This window comes from Chlorocebus sabaeus, chromosome 3 (assembly GCF_047675955.1).
Source record: "Chlorocebus sabaeus isolate Y175 chromosome 3, mChlSab1.0.hap1, whole genome shotgun sequence".
Lineage (NCBI taxonomy): Eukaryota > Metazoa > Chordata > Mammalia > Primates > Cercopithecidae > Chlorocebus > Chlorocebus sabaeus.
The window spans coordinates 5,872,587-5,896,139 of NC_132906.1; the positions used below are offsets into that span (position 1 = coordinate 5,872,587).

General features: G+C 42.4%; 1 protein-coding gene across 9 annotated transcripts in view; it reads left to right on the forward strand.

Annotated features, from left to right (window-relative positions):
• Positions 1-9,456: 9,456 nt before the first annotated feature.
• Positions 9,457-23,553, forward strand: part of WASF3 (WASP family member 3) — a 132,651-nt gene continuing 118,554 nt past the window's right edge. For 3 of the 9 annotated variants that reach the window (XM_037986891.2, XM_008021781.3, XM_008021786.3), the window contains exon 1: positions 9,457-9,564. The gene's annotated coding sequence lies outside the window, so the exon portion shown is untranslated. Of the gene's footprint in view, positions 9,565-10,088; positions 10,201-11,612; positions 11,779-23,553 lie in introns of those variants that run through there. The other 6 variants (XM_073012980.1, XM_037986888.2, XM_037986889.2 and 3 more) reach the window with 4 other exon arrangements.

Consider the following 23,553-nt stretch of genomic DNA (forward strand, 5'->3'; position numbering starts at 1 on the left):
AGAATATTTGAACCAGCAAAAACCCCAGGGCCTGATGGTCGAGGAGAATGTCTGATAATGAAGGCAAGTCTTTCAGGTAGCATCACTCTGGGAGTTATTTTCTTCCTGCGAAAAGCCTGGGTGGCTTACATAACTCTACCTCACCACAGCACAGAGATAAAAGCCAATCCTAGGCAACTGCAGCAGGTAATTTTGCAGAGCACGCTTTGCAAGAGAGTGTTGTACATTTCTTTTAGGAGCGAATTAGGAACAGTAATAACCCAAGCAATAAATGAAGACACTGTAGTTTAATATAACTGAATTTGGAGCAATAGCTATTCAATTTTTGTAATAATATGAAAACAAGGTACACATGGATCTGAAAGCATGCTAGCTCCCAGACAAGGATGAACAAACTGGGGGAGGGTCTATATGTTACATCAGACTATAGGGTTTGATTTTTTAAAATTCGTTATTGAAAAACATAGGCTTATCCTATACTTTATTTACTGTTTGTTCAAATAAGTGCAATGCATTTTAGTTCCCCTCATAAGCTTCAGTTCAGTCATTTCCAGATAACTCTCTTGGTTGTTTGTAAAGTACTGACTTAAAATAAATTTCCTTCAGGTGCTGAAGGGAACGGATCTTATACATCAAATCTTATACATCAACAAGTGCAGTCCAAAGAGGGAAGGATGAAGAAGAGGAATAATTAAAACTCACTGAACACTGGCAATTATTCAACTATTTTACACTCATTTTATATAAGGGAAATGGGGGCTCAGAGACATTTAGTTACTTTCCTAAGTAAGCTGTGGACCTGGAATTTAATCCTAATTAGTTTAATTCAAGAGCTCAAGGTCTTCATATCCCATCCCGCTGCCTCCCAAGGTTCTAGGGTCCAAAGTAAGTGGACAATAAGTGGTGTCTAATTAAGGCCCGTGCATATCTTGCTGTAACACATTCAACAGGCAGGTAACTTCAGATCCAGGCACCCTTCCTGCCCAGAGCCCAGCCAGGCCAGGATTGTGTGTCTGTTGGATGAGAGTCAGGAGAGACTGATCAGTTTCTAGTGGGAAAGCAGGGGCAGTGTGGGAGTAGGCAGCCTGCATGGACCAATGTGCCTGGAGTGACACAACTGTCACTGGGGACACCTTCAGTCTTCCTAATGCTGTCCCCATCAGCTTCATGTCTGATGTGGTTTGGTTCTATGTCCCCACCCAAATCTGATGTTGAATTGTAATCCCCACATATCAGAGGAGGGACCTGGTGGTAGGTGATTGGATCGTGGAGGCAGATTTCTCCCTTGCTGTTCTCATGACAGTGAGTGTGTTCTCATAAGATCTGATGGTTGAAAAGTGTGTGGCACTTTTCCCTTCTTTCTCTCTCTGCTGCTCTGCCATGTTTGCTTCCTCTTTGTCTTCTGCCATGATTGTAAGTTTCCTGAGGCCTCCCAGCCATGCTTCCTGTGAAGCATGCAGAACTGAGCCAATTAAACCTCTTTTCTTCATAAGTTACCAAGTCTCAGGTAGTTCTTTATAGCAGCGTGAGAACGAACTAACACAGTGGCTTCATGGGGGATGGAAGCCTGTTCTCCATATGCTCACCATGGGAATATCTAAGCCTGATGCCTTGGAGCCCTCTGTCTTTAAGTGCTATTTAGATTGTTGGATATTAGTAATTCCTATGATATCATGAAAACTCATTCAACAAATATTAGCTCTATGCCTAGTAAGTGTTAGGCACTAGGGATTCAAGATGAATAAATACTAGTCTCTGGCCTCAAAGAATTCCCTGTCTGGTGGCGGACAATGAATTAACTGTGGCAATACAGCCATGTGAAGGAGTGCAGGGAGAGTACAGAGGCTGGTGTAGGGAACTGTGCCCAGAAAGGCTCCAGAGAGGTGAATTTGAGCTGCATTGTGAAAGTTGAGCTTCTCAGGTGAGGAAGGGCAAGAAGGGTATTCAGACAGAAAATGCCCAGGTCATGTAAGAAGAGTGCTAGTGGTGCAGGATGCTTCAGGAAATCTGGTAGCTGGATTATTCTGAAGGGCTTCATTTGACTTATCCTGTAGACAGTGGGAAACTCTGATGGTTTCTGAGCAGCATACAGATGCGATCAGATCTACATTTTAAAAACTGCTCATAAAATAGTGTGAAGACACAGTGAAGGAAAAACCAAGGGAAGTGTGTTAGAAATATTGTCACAGCACAAAAAGGGATGGTGGTGAACTCAGCTTGGGTTGTGGCAATGGGAAAGGAGAGGCAGGGATAGATTTAAGAGAAGTATTGGCCATGTGCTTGTTAGAATATTGTGCGCACATTACTTTGCTGTCTCACTTAGCAAGAATAGCAACTTCTAGGGCCCTCCAGGTTCACTGGAAAAACAGCTTGTCTATGAAAATATCAGCGAGTCTTGGCTGGGTTACCTTGAGGGAAAAACACAATTTCTCTGTGCCTTATCTATAAAATGGGCAACAGACCACACATCCAATAGATATTATGAAGGTTAAATACAACAAATACAGCAAACTGCACGTAGAGCATTCTCCATAAATGTTTGTTACTTTTACCTTCTCATAATTTTCCTCCCCTCAAAATAAAGTTAACATCAATTTACTGCCTTGCTCTCATGAGATAATTGGGTTAATATTAACACTTAAGATATAGTTAGTCATGTTTCCAGCAAATATTTTATTCTTGTGAGATGCAGATATGGATATGTATGTACTTATTTCACTCTACGTCAAGATGGAAATAAACACTATCCTTCAAAAGAAAGCTAGGGTAAGTGAAGTATGTTTATAAAGATTTACATATGGAGCTACATTAATTCTTGAGAACTGAGGTATTTGTAATCATTATTTTACTTCATTCTGAGAACAAGTACAAATGAGCATGTCAAAAATGATGACAGTTATTATGCTTTTATAATTTGATTTCTTACATATTCTAATTATATTCTTTTAATTAGTAACCACTCTTTGTTCTTTCTCTTCTGCAAAGTGAGATTGAACTCAGTTCCTAATGCAAAGCAGTTTGTAATTTTTATGTAAGATGACATGCTATTAAGTAAAAAGAATGACAATTGTTTTTCCACTAAAGACTTAGTGATGACAAAAGAGAATTAAGCAAATCACTGAGGGAATAACTAATTTATTAAGTGTCTTGAAAAAGTCACTGTGTCATCACTATCAGATTCTAATTAAGAGGACGCCCAAGCTGCCTACATTTTGACTTCAGAAATATATCCAAGATTTTGACCTGGCAAAGAACAATGATGGCACAATTCAAGAGGTTTTAAAAATAGTTGTGAAGCATATTCTTATTAGGAGTATGCCTGAGAGCTGTTCAGTTATGGTAATGCTAGACAGCTACATCTCACTGCCCTGTGGGCCCCGGACTGGCTGCACTACCCTCTGCATGCACGAGATTTCACAGAACACTGACGGTCACTTGCATCACCAGAATTCTATTGACCACAGTACCTTGTCACCAGTTTTCCTGCTGCTAGATTTTATTTTACTATCCTTCAGTATAATACCAGCATTGTATATCAGCTTGGTCAAATATTTACAGGAAAAAAGTGCGGAGGGGTAGTCATGGAGTCTGGAGTAGTCACAGGTATCTAGTCTCTGCAGTTCCATTTTACAGGCTAGACACGACTCTGCTTATACATTAAAAGATCCAAAAATGTTTATTTTGGAGATATATGCTTAAGTATTTAGGGTAGAGAATCTCAGGTTTGCAATTTGTCTTCAAGTGGTTCAGTTAAAACATTATGGAGAGGCCGGGCGCGGTGGCTCACGCCTGTAATTCCAGCACTTTGGGAGGCCAAGGCGGGCAGATCATGAGGTCAGGAGATCGAGACCATCCTGGCTAACACAGTGAAACCCCGTCTCTACTAAAAATATAAAAAATTACCTGGGCGTGGTGGCGGCGCCTGTAGTCCCAGCTACTCGGGAGGCTGAGGCAGGAGAATGGTGTGAACCCGGGAGGCGGAGCTTGCAGTGAGCTGAGATTGCACCACTGCACTCCAGCCTGGGTGACAGAGAGAGACTCCATCTCAAAAAAAAAAAAAAAAAAAAGTATATGGGTGTTCCTTGTACCACTCTTTCAATTTTTCTTTACATTGGAAAATTTTCAATATAAAAAATAAGGAAAAGCTCCCCAAAACTTCTTTTCTTTTCTTTCTCTTTCTCTCTTTCTTTCTTTTTTTCAGAGTCTCACTCTGTCACACAGGCTGGATTGCAATGGCATGAGCACGGCTCACTGCAGCCTCCAACTCCTAGGCTGAAGTGACACTCCTGCCTCAGCCTCCTTCTGAGTGGCTGGGACTACAGGCATATGCCACCGCTCTTGGCTAATTATTTTATTTTTTGCAAAGATGGGAATCTCACTATATTGCCCAGGCTGGTCTCAAATTCCTGACCTCAAGCAATTCTCCTGCCTTGGCCTCCCAAATTGCTGGGATTACAGGTGTGAGCCACTGCACATGGCCCAAAAACTTTTTAAAAGGTACAATGATAAAGAACTTTTAAAAAAGATTTACCAATAGTTGAAGGGCAATAAAATTTGTGACTGCAATAAAGGTCCATAAATACAGCAAAGGTGACCTTTCTTAAAATATTTTAAGAAACGAAACTTTCTCTTTATTATGTTAACTATGGTTCCTATTGGCTTATTTTTCCTTAAATAATTAACAGATTTTATTTTTTAGTAGTTTAATAGTTATAGAATAATTGAGCAGATAGTACGTAGAGTTCCAGGTACTCACCATCTTTTTTCTTTTTTTGAGACGAAGTCTTGCTCTTGTCCCTCAGGCAATGGCGCGATCTCAGCTTACTACAACCTCTGCCTCCTGGATTCAAGCGATTCTCCTGCCTCAGCCTCCTGAGATTACAGGCACCTGCCACCACACCCAGCTAATGTTTCTATTTTTAGTAGAGACAGCGTTTCACCATGCTGGCCAGGCTGGTCTCGAACTCCTGACCTCAGGTGATCCACCAGCTTCAGCCTCCCAAAGTGCTGAGATTACAGGCGTGAGCTACCGTGCCCAGCCAGTACTCACCGTCTTCTTTACTCTTTCCCCTATTATTATCTTACATTAACATGGTGCATTTGTTTACAATTAATGAACCATTGATGCTTTTTGATTATTATTATACTTTAAGTTCTAGGGTACATGTGCACAACGTGCAGGTTTGTTACATATGTATACATGTGCCATGTTGGTTTGCTGCACCCATCTACTCATCATTTACATTACGTATTTCTCCCAGTGCTATCCCTCCCCCAGCCCCCCACCCCCCGACAGGCCCTGGTGTGTGATGTTCCCCGCCCTGTGTCCATGTGTTCTTGTTGCTCACCTCCCACCTGTGAGTGAGAACATGTGGTGGTTTTCTGTCCTTGTGATAGTTTGCTTAGAATGATGGTTTCCAGCTTCATCCCTGTCCCTGCAAAGGACATGAACTCATCCTTTTTTACAGCTGCATAGTGTTCCATGGTGTATATGTGTCTCATTTTCTTAATCCAGTCTATCATTGACGGACATTTGGGTTGGTTCCAAGTCTTTGCTATTGTGAATAGTGCTGCAATAAACATACGTGTGCATGTGTCTTTATAGTAGCATGATTTATAATCCTTTGGGTATATACCCAGTAATGGGATCGCTAGGTCAAAAGGTATTTCTAGTTCTAGATCCTTGAGGAATCGCCACACTGTCTTCCACAATGGTTGAACTAATTTACACTCCCACCAATAGTGTAAAAGCGTTCCTATTTCTCCACATCCTCTCCGGCATCTGTTTTTTCCTGACGTTTTAATGATTGCCATTCTAACTGCTGTGAGATGGTATCTCATTGCGGTTTCGCTCTGTCTCCTAGGCTGGAGTGCGATGGCGCCATCTCGGCTCACTGCAACTTCTGCCTCCTAGGTTCAAGCAATTCTCCTGCCTCAGCCTCTTGAGTAGCTGGGATTACAGGCACATGCAACCACACCTGGATAATTTTTGTATTTTTAGTAGAGACAGGGTTTCACCATGTTGGTCAGGCTGGTCTCGAACTCCTGACCTTGTGATTTGCCTGCCTAGCACTCCCAAAGTGCTGCAATTATAGGCATGAGCCACTGCAACTGGCCTGATGCTTTTTAAATAACAAAACCCCACAGTTTACATTAGGGTTCACTCTTTGTGTTGTATGTTCTCTGGCTTTTGACAAATGTATGACGTGTAGCCACCATTACAGGATTGTACAGAACAGTTGCTCTGCCCTAACCCTCCCCTCCCCTCCCCTGACTCCTAGCAGTCCCTGATGTTTTTACTGTCTTCACATATTTGCCTTTTCCAGAATGCATATACTTAGAATCATACAGTCTGTAGCCTTCTCAGACTGACTTTTCTTATTTAGCTATATGCATTTAAGTTTCTTCCATGTCTTTTTATGGCTAGATAGCTCATTTATTTTTATCATGGAATAACATTCCATTGCATGGATATACTGCAGTTTGTCTATTCATTCACCTTGTCAGGGACATCTTTGATTCTTCCAGGGTCTTGTGATTATGAACAAACATTCAGGTACAATGTTTTGTGTGGACATGTTTTCAACACAATTGGGTAAATACCTAGGAGTGTGACGGCTGGATTGAATTGTGAGACTATGCTTAGCTTTGCGAGAAACCGCCAGACTGTCTTCCAAAGTGGTCACCCCATTTTGCATTCGCATCAGGCATGGATGGGCATTCCTGTTGGTCTGTATCCTTGCCAGTATTTGGTATCCTTAGGTTTTCTTTTTTGTTGTTGTTGCTGCTGCTATCTTTTTTATTTTAGCCATCCTAGTAGGTGTCATGGTATTTCATTGTTGTTTTAATTTGCAATTCCTTAATGACATACGATATTGAGCATATGTTTATTTGCCATCTGGGTATTGTCATCTCTACTTTAGTGAGGCGTCTGTTTAGATCTTTTGCTCACTTGAAAACTGGATTGTTTTTTAATTGACACCCGAGTGGCCTTTTTGAAAAAATGGGTCTTATGAATAAATAGAGTGAGGGCTCAATCATGAATTCATTTATTCAGCAACTACATCAGGCACTGCTATTCTCATACCCAAGGTCTGCATTCCTCTTTTCCATTACTAACAAAACTCTAATATTCCTCCAGCCAATGCCCTAGCTTTAAATACTTAGCATCTCGGACTCCTTTGCAGCTAAAGGTGGTCATGTGACATGTGCCTGGCCAATAAAACGCAAGCAGAAGGTGCTGGGTAAAGCTTCCCAGGAAGATGCAGACCCAATTGGGCAGGCAACGCTTTGATCTTTTGCCCTTTACCCAACCCCTACTATTTTCCTGAATGTGATGCAATGCTTAGAAGGGAAGCAGGTATCCTGTGAGGAGGAAGACAGAGATCACGTGACAAGGACAGCAGACCCAATGGTTAGAAAGAGCCTGAGACACAATGACACCATAGAAGAGATATTACAGAAGCCCTGTGGCTGTCTCTAGTTTCTGGTTTTGTGGTAAGAAGCACCCCTATTTGGTAGGCACTTTTAGTCAAGATCCCGTTACAGTCCAATTCACTCCCTGATGCAGCAACATTTTTCAAGCACTTATTAAGGATGAGGCACTTATCAAGGATAAGGCACTTACTAGCAGTGGGCTCTAATCCTCTAACAAGACTGCTCTAAGCAATTTTTATTTAAAGGACTGGTTCACACAAGACCATATTCAAAATAATTTATATTATGAACCACAACACTAGGAATAGAATCGTATTTACCACATGCTCAGCACTGTAGTAGGCATTATAAAAGGAGGAAAGAGGACTGTAAAATAAAGGCCTTCTCCTCATGGAACTGATGATCTAATTAGAGAGATAAGACTGACCTATACGAAACAAACCCGAACACTTTGCGATGATGTGATTAAGGGCTAACAGTGAGTGCAAACTAAGTGTAGCAGCAGTTTATAAGGCCAGGGTCACCGAAGAGGGAAGCAGCCAGGGAAATATGATTAGCAACCTTGAAAATACTCTGGGTATCTACACCTTCATATTTTTGAGTTCTAAATTAATGACCTAAATATAGACATGGAAGCTATTCCCCTGGGTAAGTGAAGATGAATTAAGGAAAATCATTTTAATTTGAATGCCAATTTAGCTTTCAATTCAGCAGAAATTTATCACTCTAGTATCAATATTTAAAATACTGGATCATTGTAATTATTCACCAAAATCCTATTTACCTTGTTAATTACCAGCAATTTTTTTTTTTATGATGGCACGTTATGGAAAACGAATATACCTCATCTTTAAAAAGAGCTTTTAAAATCCCTCCTTTGGCAGTAATGCAGGTTAACAGATTAGACATTTTATGAAGAGGGGTGCATGATTTTCTACTGCATTTCTGGTGTTGCAAACTTTGGTGAAATTATCAACTGCTATTCATTTTTTCCAACTTTTAGTTGTCTCTAGCTAGAACAGATGTTGATCGTTATTACACATCTGTAAAAACAAGAGCAAATCAACTTGAATTAGTGTTTCTTGAACTATTTATTGGAATTTAAAATTTTTTCCTAAAAGTTTTTCAATTTAGCGATCCTATTGGTAAATAAAAAGAATAAAGGCATGCAAATTAAAATAAAGAAAACATTTCTATTTGATGTTTTTAAACCCCTTTCCTTTGTGATCTAGAACATACTTAGCTTTTTTATCTTTTCTTCTCTTCCTTTCCTTTCCTCCTCTTTTCTTTTTCTTGTTTGTTTATGCCTCAGTCATCTGGTCGCACGTGGCTATGTTCCACTGTGGCAGGGCTTATGCTGGCAGTTTCAGGGATATCTTATTTTTAATAAGTATTGTGGATTTCCTCACATCTAGGGTGGAGAGAGATTGGAGATAGGGTGATAAAAACAGAAGAATCTGTGTAGAGGCAGATGGGAAGATTTTAAAGGCAGAATGCTAACGAATTTGAGCAGGGCATAAAACCAACCCATGACAGGGCTACAGTCCCCTCAGGGTTGCCTGAAGCCTCAGTCCTGTAGGACGTCTGACACCTTACAGGTAGAGGACCTCTGTGCAGGAGCCCTCAACACCCAGGGAGGATTAGGATATAAGCGCAAACTCAAAGGTACTGTAACGGGCATCTAGCAATCAGAGGTGATATAAGGGGTCTCTTGGCCCGAAGTATCCCCACCTTGCTTCGCTGGAAAGGACGCTGCCTAAGCCTCATCCGGAGCGGGGGGCGGAGGACGAAGGGTGAGAGCCACCGCCTCCGCAATCCCCCGCCCCTCGGCACCGACGCTCCGCGCGCTCGCCGGCTCCCTATTGGCCGAGGCGCTCGCCAATCCTGGTGAAGCGGATCCGTGAGTGGGCCCTGGTTGGTGGAGCCGGCACTGAGCCCCCCTCCTGCTCCGGCCGAGCCCCCCCCGCAGGGAGGGGGCGTGGCCGCGGCCGTGGACGGGCCGGAGGCGGCGTCGCTCGCGCCGCTGCGTGCGGTGTGGTGCGAGGCGGGTGCGCCGGGCGGCCGCGGCGCGGCGGGACCATGGAGCTCGGATCGCAGCCCTGGCGCCGGCGGCGGGACCGCGGACCGGTGAGTGAGGGCTGCGGCCGGCCCGGCTCTCCGCTGTAGGCTGCTCTGGCCCTTTCCGCTCCGGGCCGGGCGGCTGCCGGGGGAGGGGCGGCCCCACGGCCAACTGAAGTTGCTGCATCGCCGCGCGCTCCGGCCGGGCGGCGGGGCCCACTGCGGGCTGCGGCGCCGCCTCGCGCCTATGCCCGCAGTCTGGCCGCATCCTCCCTGCTGGGTCCCGCGCCGGCAGGGGCTTCTCGCCGTCACGGCGCGGCCGGGCGGCCCTTCCCTCCCGCGCCTCCGGGCCTCCGGCCCCTAGCCGTCCGGTGCGCGCTCCCTGGACGCGGGGCAACAGCCCGCCCTCCCCGCCGCAAGTGGCGCCCGGGCCTCCGCTCGAGCCCCACGCACGACGCCTCGGGCCGTCCCGCGTCGCCCGGCGTCCGGGACCTTCGCATCCCATCAGTGTCTGCGCGCCCTCGCTGGGTCTGGTCCAGCTCCGCGTGCTCCCCGCCCCCAGGATCCGGCCCTCCCCGCCCTGGCCTGCGCCCTCTTGGTGCCCGCGTGCGTGTCGGTTGCGGGCGCCCTTTCCCTCGAGGCTGCGGGGCCGCGTGGCTCCCGGCCTCAGAGGCCAGGCTGGACTCTCGGAGCGCAGAGGAGAAGGTGGGGCGGCCCGCGAGTGCCGGGGACCGCGCGCCCGGAGCCACGGCGCCGGGGGCGATCATTCCCGGGGGACTTTACCCGCGCGCCGGGGCTTTAGCGAGGGCAGAATCTTCCTCTCGGTTTGTGCTGCTGACGGGCAATGGCGATTGCTTCTTGATTTGGCCCCTCTGCAAGGGAGAGTTCCCTGGTGGCGACGAGAGTTCTTAATTATTCAAAAACTATGTGATGGGTTTAGGGATGAATGGGAGCATCATAGGAATGCTTTCTCATTTTAAGGTTAATGTTTAAATTGGCGGTTTACTTCCAGGAACAGTCTGAATTCTTTTTGAAGACTACTTTTTCAATTAGCAGCTCTTCAAATTAAATGCATAACAGCATGGTATTTTAAGATTCAGAGTCTACTTTTTATTAGGGGGAGAGGACAGCTATTTGAAATATTTTGCATCTTAAAAATAAGGTTTATCTAAAACTTAAAATGCGACTCTATCGAAACTAAGTTCAAAGTATTGTAATTGACTAATCTTTCTATTGCCTCTAGGGCAAATTCTATTGCTTCTTTTTATATGTGCTTTACCCAACTCTCCTTTTCTAGCACTTAAACAATGCAGTGGTTCTTTAAAGCTAGTTCTTTTATCTGCTTGAGAGGTTAAACAAAAGAAAGCTGGGTTTGACCTTTCCCGAAGGCATTCTCATTGTGTCCTCTCCCGCTCCCTTCTCCCAGGGTTCTAATGACTTCAGTGTAGTATTCATTTTTCTTCATCTTGAAATATTTTCTTAGTTGTTATTCACAAAAGCTGTGTCTTTTAGCATGTTTAAAGATTGGAAAGTTTGGTCAACTATGTATATTTACCTTCCAACCTGTGCTTATTCTAGAACTATCTACACATAGAAATTGTTCTTGCATTTCCAGTAGCTGACTTGAAGTTGCTTAATAGCATTTGTTTTTTAAAAATCTGTTTACTTTAAAATTTACAACCTGATAGTTAATAATGTGCTTCACTGTCTTCAACAATTATGAAAATAAAGGTGGAACACAATTTGCTAAGTGGTCATGCCAACATTGTAGCCTCCTATCTCTTGTCAGTGTGTCTTTGTAGTCACACGTTACAGTTCCCATAGAAACATGTGTATGGCAGATAACCTTTTGGTTATTGGGATATTTTGATTAAAACAATTGCGTTATAACGCAAGTATTAAATGGATTGGCCCTACTCATGGGCTAGTACTGGTGATCGTCTTTGGAATTCCAAGGACTTTCTTTGAGGAGTACTCACAGATGGTTTTTCACTTGGGGTGGCTCTCCATTGCTGTAGACCTTGAATCTCTTTTTCTTTTCTTTCTTTTTTTTTCTTTTTTTTTGAGACAGAGTCTCGCTCTTGTCTTCCAGGCTGGCATGCAGTGGTGTGATCTCGGCTCACTGCAACCTCCGCCTCCCGGGTTCAAGTGATTCTCCTGCTTCAGACTCCTGAGTAGCTGGGATTACAGGCGCCCGCCATCACGCCTGGCTTATTTTTGTACTTTCAGTAGAGATGAGGTTTCGCCATGTTGGCCCGGCTGGTCTCGAACTCCTAACCTCAGGTGATCCTCCCACCTTGACCTCCCAAAGTGCTGGGATTATGGACGTGAGCCACCGCTCCCGGCCGAATCTCTCAACTTCTCAGTCCGTTTTTTTAAGGGCCCTGTTTTTTTCAAGTCAGGCTTTTTTTGGCTTTGCTCTTGGGCATGTGGAACCAAATGCTTCTGACAGCCCCACACATTCTTCTTCAGGGCTGGTTCTTTACCTGTGACTTGACTTTATGCTGGTAATACAGAAATATTTTATACCGGTAACACATAAATAATATACGTTATAAAATAAACAATATCAACATAGAGATTTATAGAGGTAAAAAATCTTAAGGTTTCTTTTTCCCTTCTTATCGTCCTATTCATATTTCTTTCTTCAGAGGTAACCATAATACAGGGTGTATCCTTCTGGATTTTTTTTCATTTAACGCTGTAGATGAAGTATATAACCCTGTGTATTAAAAAACCATTTCATGAATGCCTACTAAGTATCAGACACTGTTTTAATCACTAGGGTTGCAAAAATAAGAGACAGGCACTTTCAAGATGTTCATAGTCTACCAGGACAGGCAATTACAGTGCAGTGTGATAAGTACCATGATAGAGTCAGTAATCAGTGAGGGATGCGGGAGCCTCACGCATGACCTAATCCATTCATGCACTTGCTTTATTCATTCAGTACACTTCAGAGTTTTAATATATGCTGGGGATACAGAGATAAACAGGACAGATACCTCTGTCAGCCCCTGATGAGCTTGCTGTGCAGTTCAGTCTCAAAGAGTTTTAACCATTGGTTACAATGTGCTGTATGATATGGGATCTGAAAGGGGCCAGCAACAAGAGCTCAGAGGAGGACCATAAACCCAAGCTTAGGGACATTCAGAGAGACAGGAAAGCCTCTCAGAGGAAGCACCGTGAGAAGGTGCTCTCCTCCCCTCCCCTCCCCCTCCCCTTCCCCTTCCCTCCCCTCCCCCTCCCCTTCCCCTTCCCTCCCCTCCCCCTCCCCCTCGCCTCCCCCTCCCCCTCGCCTCCCCCCTCCCCACCCCTCCCCTCCCCCTCCCCTCCCCTCCCCACCCCTCCCCCCTCCCTTCTCCTCCCCCTCCCCACCCCTCCCCCCTCCCTTCCCCTCCCCTCTTCCTCCCTTCCCCTCCCCTCTTCCTCCCTTCCCCTCCCCTCTCCCCTCCCTTCCCCTCCCCTCTCCCCTCCCCTCCCCTCCCCTCCCCACCCCTCCCCCTCCCCCTCCCCTCCCCTCCCCCTCCCCTCCCCTCCCCTCCCCCTCCCTTCCCCTCCCCCTCCCCTCCCCCTCCCCCTCCCCTCCCCTCCCCTCCCCCTCCCCTCCCCCTCCCCTCCCCTTCCCCTTCCCTTCCCCTTCCCTCCCCTCCCTTCCCCTCTCTTCTCTTCCCTTCCCTTCTCTTTTCTTTCTAGCAGTGACTTTATTTTCTCTTTTTTTGTTGTTGTCTTAAGAATACCTTTTGTCTTCCTTTCTCAAGACATGCTTTTCCAAGGACTGGTTGTTCCTTTGCAGGGCAGCTGCTTCCCAGCCTGGACTTTCCTAGGTGCTGGTGTGGTTCCAGGTCATGATGTCTTTGTGACTGACTGTCCTCCTTTGCTGTCCTGTTCTGACAGAATACTCTCTCCTGCCAGCGTTGTTTTCTGCTACTTACCTCAGTGCCAGTTTTGCGTCAGAGCCTATCTGCCTATCTTCATATATGTTTTTATTTTTATTTTTTGTAGAGACAGTGTTTTGCTATGTTGCCCAAGCTGGTCTTGAACTCCTGGGCTCAAGCAGTCCTCCCACCTTGGCCTCCCAGTGTTGCACTGCCCCTGACTTCATAGATGTTTATAGATTAGAATAATTTTTCCACACTAATGCCTGGTGTGGTGGTCACACCCATAATCCCAGCACTTTGGGAGGCTGATCACCTGAGGTCAGGAGTTCGAGAACAGCCTGGCCAACATGGCGAAACCGTGTCTCTACTAAAAAAACAAAAATTAGCCAGCTGTGGCGGCACACACCTGTAATCCCAGCTACTTGAGAGGGTGAGGCAGGAGAATTGCTTGAACCGGGGAGGTGGAGCTTGCAGCGAGCTGAGATTGTGCCACTGTTTTACTCGCGACAGAGTGAGACTCCATCTCAAAAAAAAAAAAAAAAAAAAAAAAAAAAGCAACGAATAGTTTTTCCACACTTAGATTTCAGCTTTGGAGCCAAAGATGCTTCTGTTTCTTCTCTCTGCCTGCACATGTGCCTCTTCTCTGGGAGATTAGCTCTTTTCTTCTGACTTTTTTTTTTCTATTTAAAATTTTAAAAAATTTTAAACATCACGACATTCTAGGGTATTTCTCATCTTTTAGGTCTCCTGGGGCTTCTAGGCCTTGGCTCTGAGCTCAGCATGTGGAATGATTTCTCAACTTTGTACTTTCTGAAGTTTCCCTGGGACCTTTTCTTAGGGTGCCCTCTGACCTTGGAGCAGTGGTCTTGAAATTGATCTAAAGATGTCTTCTGTTGTGTTATATGTTCTTGAACCTTTTTGGTATTTTAATTTTTTCTTTCTTTTAGTTTTTGCTTAGGTACTCAAGTCAGCCCACATGTGTTTGTATGCCAACTATGTCTGAGGCACTGTTCTAGTTAGCAGTGATAAGAATGTTTAACATGACCAAGCTGCTGCCCTCAGAAAGCTTATATTCAAGTGAGGTAAAACAGGATAGATTATCTTGCTAACTAGTTCACAAACTCCTCGTTGGCAGGAACCACATAGGGTGGTGCCTTGTATGTGATCTGTGCGTCGTGTGTTCCAGCTTGTCAGATAACCTCTTGGATGTTGTAGTCATATAGAGACCTTCATTTAGGTCTTGCTCTTAGTTCACTATGGTAACACTTGGTGCCTTCTCCCACTGGCTGTCCTCGCACAGCCTGTGTGATCTTTGATCTTGGAATACTTGTTTTCTAGCAGTTGAAAGCTGAATTGGATTTTTAAAAGTTGCTCTGGTGCGTGCTGAAGGTTTTATTAGCATGCTGCGGCAGTTGCATTTTAGTTCGTCTCATAGCATCCTCTCATTGAGAGCTGTTATCCATTTTGTGCTCTCGAGAAGCTCCGTGAAATTATCTTGCAGTACCAAAGTATGGGCATGATTGACTGTGAACTGGAATCAATGTGGCCGTTATTTTATCAGCTAAATGGATGAAGTGGTTCATTCTTTGCACGTAGTAGATACTCAACAGATATTTTTACATTGACTGAAAATGTTATGTGTTTTGATTCATGATTATATAATAAGCAGAACTTGATCACTGCTGGGTAGTTTACACAGTATGGTCTCAGCCATTTTGCTCTACTAACATCACTTATTTTCTAACTTCTCAAAATATGTACAAGACAAGGTTTGTGTGTGTGTGTGTGTGTGTGTGTGTGTGTGTGTGTGTTTTGGCCTGTTTTGTTACATAGTCCTGTGTTAGGATATTACCTAGGCAGGTTTCAGCTCTGAATTGGCTTTGCAGCACTTTGCTGGGGCATAGTCTATCCTAATATTAGAATTAATGTATGGTTGAAACAGGGTCTCACTCTGTTGCCCAGACTGTAGGCCATGGTGCTATCTTGGCTTGAACCCGGAAGGAGGTGGAGGCTGCAGTGAGCTGAGATCACACCAGCCTGGGCAAAAGAGTGAGACTCTGCCTCAGGAAAAAAAAAAAAAAAAAAAAAAAGAATTAATGTTTATGGAAGGGCTCATGAATTTCACTTGCTTCCCGTGGTACATGGGAGAAACTCCAGTACAAGTTGAGGGGGTGCCGTTAACCAGAAAGATGGTAAAGAGAGAGGGAGCAACTTATGAGTATGTTTATATTGTTCTGAGAGAGGTTGTGGCTGTTGCACAGTTTAGAATGAGAAGGAAGAGACTGACTTTACATCTCTTCAAAAGTAAGATTTTTTTTTTTTTTTTTTTTTTTTTGAGACGGAGTCTCGCTCTGTCGCCCAGGCTGGAGTGCAGTGGCCGGATCTCAGCTCACAGCAAGCTCCGCCTCCCGGGTTTACGCCATTCTCCTGCCTCAGCCTCCCGAGTAGCTGGGACTACAGGCGCCCGCCACCACGCCCGGCTAGTTTTTTGTATTTTTTAGTAGAGACGGGGTTTCACCGTGTTAGCCAGGATAAAAGTAAGATCTTAATTTTGGCAGAAATATTGTAATTTTCGAATATAGAACACGTCTGTTTTCAATATAAATGTAAAAACACGTTAAAAAAATAACCAGCCCTGTAGATTTTAAAATATATCTCCATTCTTGGTTTTCTGTAGTATTTGTCATATCTCTTTTGGAGTTAATTATCCTGGATTTTGATCAGAAACCCAGAAACACACAGAAACCCCCTCATTCCCCAAGCACCTGTCTTCAGATTTTAATTACGTACTGCAAACAGCATTTGTTTCCCAAGGCTTCTCTAGAATGTGAATTCTTCTTTGAGATATCCTAGGGAGGAAGATTATTAAAAGTTACTCCTTTTCAAAAGTTGACATTGCAATTTAGAATGGTTACAAAGTTTATCAATGAAAATGAACTTGATGCCTGAGCTGTAATTGAAATCTTTATAGCTTCTCTGCTGTTTGTCCATTGTGTTACAAAACATTTCATTGAAAACTTCTTCCGTTTCTGACATGTCCAGTTACCACCCCTCAAAAAAAAAAAAAAAATTACAAAAACTACAAAACTTCAGAACATCATTTAAAAGAATTGTGTAGGGATTAGGCACCGAAGAGTTTAGAACAGCTACTTTACATTAAGCTACGATTATGGTTACTTTTTCTTGCCACACAGGAGTTTAGAAATTTGTGGTTTTATTTCTTAGGCTATTTTGTTTCTGATGATCGTCAGCTTTCATTTGAGACAATATTGCCCTGCATTTTAATACTTACTTAGCATTCTCTTTTTGAACAGTTACATAACTTAGATAAACTGTGTGTAAATGAAAGTTACAAATAGAGTTTTAAGTGGAATATGTACTTTATTCAGATTTTTGTTATTTGAGATGATTTATTGAACATAAGCAATGGAGGCTTTTCTCTCGTCTGTCATTAAATGAAGATCTGGATTCGCGTATAGAAAATGCTCATAATAATAAAGCTAAATATAAAGAATGAGAATCAAGAGTATATAAGGACCAAAAATGAATACAACAAAACCTGTATTTTCAATAAAGTTCTAGTCTCCGTGGTCAGTGTTTAAGACATGAGGACTGCTTTAATAACTGCAAGATTTCAGTGACTCAGAGCAAGAAGCATCTGTTTCTCACCCATGTGGAAGCTTATGTTGGGGTCGTCATGGGTTAGGTGTCCACATGGCTGTTCAGGTAGTCAGCCTTTTTCCACCTTGTGACTTAGCCGCCTATACGAACAGGGAACCTGCTCGGTTCAGCCAGTGGGTGGGGAATGAGGACAGTCCTGTGGGAGGTTTTTATAGACCAGCACACATTGCTTCTCATCCTACTAGCCGTACTCAGACATAGCCTCTCTTAGCTTACTTTAGGCTGGACACATGGCAGAGCTATACGCCCCAGGAGAAGAGAGGTCATGGGGATTGGTAGCATAGCTAGTCTCTGCCCCAGTCTGACTGGAAACTTGGGTGAGCATCCTGGTGGCCACAGTGAAAGGAAATCATCCTCAGCTGTATGCTGTCAATTTCACCATGGATAAAGAACATACTGGTTTCTTTTCCTTTATATGTCCCCCATTTCACACTTGGGCCTTTGAATTGGTTATATTGGAAGGCGTAGTAGGTGGTGTGCTCAGTGGCATTCATGTGGTACATTGAACAGTGGTTCTTGTTTGGCTGCTTATCATGTCCTTAAATAAAGTGAAAGTACAACAGTCAAAAACAATTCTGTGGAGGATCAAACTGACATGGTTTATTACATATTTTCTAGCTGTGAGAATAAGCACACTTCATACCCTCAAACAGTCATTCAGGAAAATAAACGATCTCAGGTGGATTTTTTGGTGAAAGATGTATAGAAGACAGTTTGAAGTTACTGTTACTGATGCGCATGGAGTGCCAGTATTTTGTCAATTAAAGGTAGCTTTAGAGACCAAGAGAGAGATGGTTGGTTAGTTCAAAATCAATATCCTGCATGGCAAGCTTGTTCTAGATCAGGGGTTGGTGAACTACAGCCTGTGGGCCACAACTGGCTCTTTGCCTGATTTTGTAAGGAAAATTGTATTGGAATACAGACATGTCTGTTCTTCTATTTCTTGTCTGGGGCTGCTTTAGTGCTGCAAGACAGAGCTGATAGGGGTGAGTGGTGGCAACAGAGGCTAACTTAAACACAGTACGACATAATTACTATCTGTCCCTTTACACTAGAAATTCCTGACCCTTGTTTTGGAGAACATATTTTCTCTCTTTTCTGATGGGGCTCACATTGTAGTAGGGGAGAAAGCTAATAAACATGTTAAAAATAAATATATATATCTCTCCCCTCACTTGCTTTGCTTTCTTTACTATGCTTTCTTTGCTTTCTTTAGTATATAGCCTAGTGTGTATATGTGTGTGTGTGTGTGTGTGTATATATGTATGCATATATACATATATGTGTGTGCATGTATATATATAGTAAGAAAGCAAAGCACGTAAAGAGAGAGTATCAGAGACTGCCATTTTTGATAAGGTGGTCAGGGAAGCCTATGTGAGATAACATTTGAACAGAGATACAAACGAAAGTGAAGGAGTGAACCAGCTGGGCAGATATTTTGGGAATGAGGCTTATTTGGGGAGAAACAGAAAGTGCCCCCTTGAGGTACCTGAGTAGCAGCAGGGAGGGCAGTGTGAATAGGCGGTTGGCTAGGAGGATGCATAGTGACAGAAGTGTTAAAGGGCCAGATTGTGTAAGGCCATATAGACTGTGGTGCACTTTGGATTTTATTCTGAGTGAGATGAAAGACCATTGCAAAGTTTTGAGCAGGGAAATGATGTCATTTGAGTGAGATTGTAAGAGGATCACTAGGACTCTTGTGTAGAGGATAGATAGGGGACAAAGGTAGAAGGTGGGTGTCTGTGTGCTAGGTAGACATTGCTAAGTGCCGTGGCTGTTGGATGAATCAGTGGTTCCTGCCTCGAGGAGGTGTTAGTAGAATAGCAGAAGAAGGAGATCACTGTAATGTACTGCTGCTGACAGAGAAGCAAAAGGTGCCCTGGGATGGCATGGGAGGGATACCTGATCCAAACCAAAGTTGACACCTTGACCTGAGAACTTGGAGGGCGCTGATCAAGACTCTGATTATATATCAGGGCTCTGAGATTCTTGGAAGGACTACTTGCATGCAGGAATTTTCCCCACCTGTTAACCATGTGGGCAAGTACTCATCCAGAGATGAGTGGTTGGTGGTTTTTAGGTCACATGACAGTGTCAACAATTGCAGTCTGGAGCATTGTGTTAGAGTGATGTTAAGGTGGTCTGGAGCATTGTGTTAGAGTGATGTTAAGGTGGCACCTCAGCTCAGCAGGATACACCACCACAGAAACTGAAGGGTGAAATATTTGCCGTCTTTGCCAGAGAGCAGAACCAAAGTAATTTTGGTTTGGGAAAGTTAGTACCGTAGGACTGTAGAAAAGTCTCAGTAATTTGTCCGTGGAATGTATTGTAGAGTATTGCTACTTTCCCTGTATGCTTGGCAGTATGAATTAGTTGCACAATATACGTCTCAGTAATTAAGCAAATTGGTCTACTATCTGGAGTTATTGGATATGACCCAATTAAACTTTGGAGGATGTCTGTAAAAGTGATTTTATTTTTGGGATAGGTGATAGTAAGCTATTTTGGATAATTAGTTGAACAAATTGCTGCTGTTTTAAATTAGCGTAGAAGATGACATTCACCTTTCTGTTTTCTATAATGGGGTGTCTAGATCATTTAGAGAGAATTTTAGTTATTATAATATTGGTTTAAAAAGAAGTAGGGAGAGAAAATAAAATCACAATCATAGAGGGAAGTGGTTTTTTTTTTGCACTTTCTCTGTAACTGATAGAACAAAGGATATAGATGATTTGAACAACGCAATTAATAAAATTGCCTCAGTCTGTCTAGATGTTGTACCTAACTGCAGAATACACATTCTTTGTAAATAGACTAGACGGTATCTATCAGCTTGTTGGCAAAAGCAAGTTTGAGGATATTTTAGAAGATTGAATTCAGAGTGTTCTATAAATTAAACTAAAATCAATAGCAAAAGGTAACTAGAAAACCTTTTCTAAGTATCTCATGATCAAAGAAGATACTACAGTGAGAATTAGAAAATTTTACAAAATATGTTGATTAGAATTAATATGAAAATATGGTATATAAAAATTTGTGGGGTGCAGCTAAAGTCATACTCAGAGGAAAGTTTATAGCCTTACATGCATGTGTTAGGAAAGAAGAAAGCCTGAAAAATATTCAGTGATCTTAACATCAGGTTTAAGAAGTTAGAAAGGAACAGCATACTAAACCCAGAGGAAGTAGACATTAAACAAGGAGAAATTGATAGAATAGAAAATAAATATACAGTAGAGAACATCTGCAGTACTAGTTCTATTGAAAAGGTTGATGATATCAATCAATTTGGTGAGATTAATAAAAGATGGAAGGCACGAATTACCAATGTCAGCCATTAAAAAGAGAACATCCTAAAAGATCCTACTGGCGGTAGAGATTTTTAACAAGATATTATTCACATTTATGCTTTATACATTTTATACATTTTAACTTTAGGTTAAATGGACAAGTTTTTCCTTAAATGTGATTTTGTTATTCATTTAAATTAGACCTTGATTGGCCGGGCATGGTGGCTCATACCTTTAATCCCAGCACTTTGGGAGGCCAAGGCCGGCGGATCACCTGAGGTCAGGAGTTTGAGACCAGCCTGGCCAACGTGGTGAAACCCCATCTCTACTAAAATTACAAAAAAATTAGCCGGGTGTGGTGGCGGGCACCTGTAATCCCCGCTACTTGGGAGGCTGAGGCAATAGAATCGCTGGAACCCAGAAGGCAGAGGTTGCAGTGAGCTGAGATCATGCCATTGCACGCCAACCTGGGCGACAAGAGCAAAACTCTGTCTCAAAAAAACCAAAAAGTATACTTTGATCATTTGTTTTAGGATCCTTGTTGATTTGATTTTCTTTTTAACATAATCTAATACAAAACTACAGAGACTGTATAGTTTCAGAGAAGTGTCACTCCCTCTCACATCCCTTTGACCATGTCCTTTCTCCCTCCTGTAAATAATCAACTTCACTTTTCTAGTTTCTTTTAAGACAGTACATGTATGTTTTCTTATTTACCTTGTTTTCAAAAACAGGTGGCATACTGTATAAATTCTGTTGCACTTTGCTTTTTTTCACTTAAAATATACTCTAGAAATTACTCTTCATCAGATTCCAGAGCTCTTCCTCATAATTTCATAGCTGTGTAGTGCTATTCACATAGTGTGAATATGATGCAGTTTGGTCACCAGTCTTCATGTGTTTGGACATTTAGGTAGCTTCCAATATTTTGCAATTATGGTACAAATAATGTGGCTATGAATAACCTTGTGTATATATTTTTATATTGCAGGAGGTTTGATTTGGGGATAAAGTCCTCAAAGTTGGATTTCTGGGTTGAAGGATAAATGTATGTTGTAATCTCGTTAGGCACTGCTGAATTCCCCTCCATAGAGATTGTACCATTTTACATTACTCTGAGCAGTGTGTGAGTGCCCGTTTCTTTATAGCCTGCTAGTTAGAGTATATTGTGAAGCCTTCAAATTTTTGCCAATCTAATGGGCAAAAAAATCTTTGTGTAGTTTAATTATATTTATTTCCTTTATTATGACTAAAATTGAGCATCTTTTATGTTCAAGGGAAATTTTTATTTTATTTTGAGAATTGTCTATTGCCCCCCCCCCTTTTTTTTTCTATAGATGTTTTGCACCTTTTCTGTTCATTAAAAAAGATTTTTTTTTTTGGCCTCAGGAATAGTATTCCTTTGATATATGTTACAGTATTTCTCCTAGTTTTGACTTTTCTGATTTTTTTCCCCATGTAAAATATTTTATTTTCATGTAGTCACATTTATCAAGCTTTTCTTTAATTGAATTGGGCATGGGTTTTGAGTCAAGGTCATATTATTTGTAGAGGGATTCACCAATATTTTATTCTAGTACTTGAGTAGTTTTCATTTTTTGCATTTAGATTTATGATACACTGCAAGTTTATTCTGATATGTATGGTGTGAGGAATAGATCTGATTTTGTCGTCTTCCCACTGGTGATTGAGTTGTACCAACACCATTTATGAAGTTCATCTTTACCCAGTTATTAGTGATGCCACCATTGCTGTATATTAGATTTCTGTATGTAGTTGGGTCTATTTTTGGGCATTCCATTTCATTCTGTTGGTCTGTCTGTCCATATGCTGTTCGCACAATTTTAATCATGAGGCTTTGTTTTAATATTTGGAAAGGGCATTTCTCCCTCTTAGCTCCTCCCTTGCAACATTTACTGAGCTGTTCTTTTGTGTTTGCTTTTCCACATGAACTTCAGCATCAATTTGTTTAGCTCCATTAAAAAGCTGTGTAATTTTTATTAGAATTGCTTTATATTTATAAATAAACTCTGACAACCTGGTAAAGTTGTGATGTCTTAGCCAAGAACAGTTGAATGTTCAAGTCTACTTTCATGTGCTTTTCAGGTGTGTATAAATTTATAGATTTCTTTGTATAGGTTTTGAACATTTCTTATTGTTTATTCCTAAGTATTTTGTTGCTTTATAAAAGGGATTTTCTGTTCCATTTTGCATTCTAACTGGTTATTCTTTGTGTATGTGAAGACTCGTTTGTTTATATCTTGCTACCTTGCTGAATTCTTTAATTGTTTGAGTGAATTTTGTCATTGATTCCTGGAGTTTTTCAGGTTTACTAACATGTCATCAACCAATAGAGGGTTGTTTTTCTCTTTTTGCCGTTGTTTGTGCCTTTAATTGTTCTCTGTTGTCTAATTGCTTTGGTGAATACCTTCAGAAAAATGTTAAGTAATGGAAAAGGTAGTGGGCATTCATTCCCGACCTGAATGGGAATGTGTGTCGAATTTGCCCTAATGTTGGCACTTGCTCTCACCGTGTGTGTGTGCATGCATGCACATGCTCTTACCCCTAATTCATTCTTGTTCTGTCTTAAGTTGTGTTAAGAAAGTATGCATCTACTCCTATTTATTCTATATATATTAGGAATGAATACTGAACTTTGTCAAGGGCTTTTTCAGCCTCCTATGGAGGCAATTGTATGACTTTCTTGTTAGACTTATGAATATGGTGAATTATATTACTAGATTTCCCAATCAGAATCATTCTTGCATTCCTGGTATAAACTCTTTTTTTGAGATGGAGTTTTGCTCTGTCGCCCAGGCTGGAGTACAGTGGTGTGATCTTGGCTCGCTGCAACCTCGGCCTCCCAGGTTCAAGCGATTCTCCTGCCTCAGTCTCCTGAATAGCTGAGACTACAGGCATGTACCACCATGCCTGGCTAATTATTGTATTTTTAGTAGAGATGGGGTTTCACCATGTTGGCCAGGCTGATCATGAACTCCTGACCTCAAGTGATCCACCTGCCTCAGCCTCCCAAAGTGCTGAGATTACAGGTGCGAGCCACCACTCCGGGCCTGGTACAAACTCTTAATGTGATGTTGGAGTCTGTTAATATTTTATTTCAGAATTTGGCATTAATATTCATATGTGATATTGGTTTGTAATGTTCCTAGTTTATGTGATCACAGTCAGGTTCAGTTATTAATATT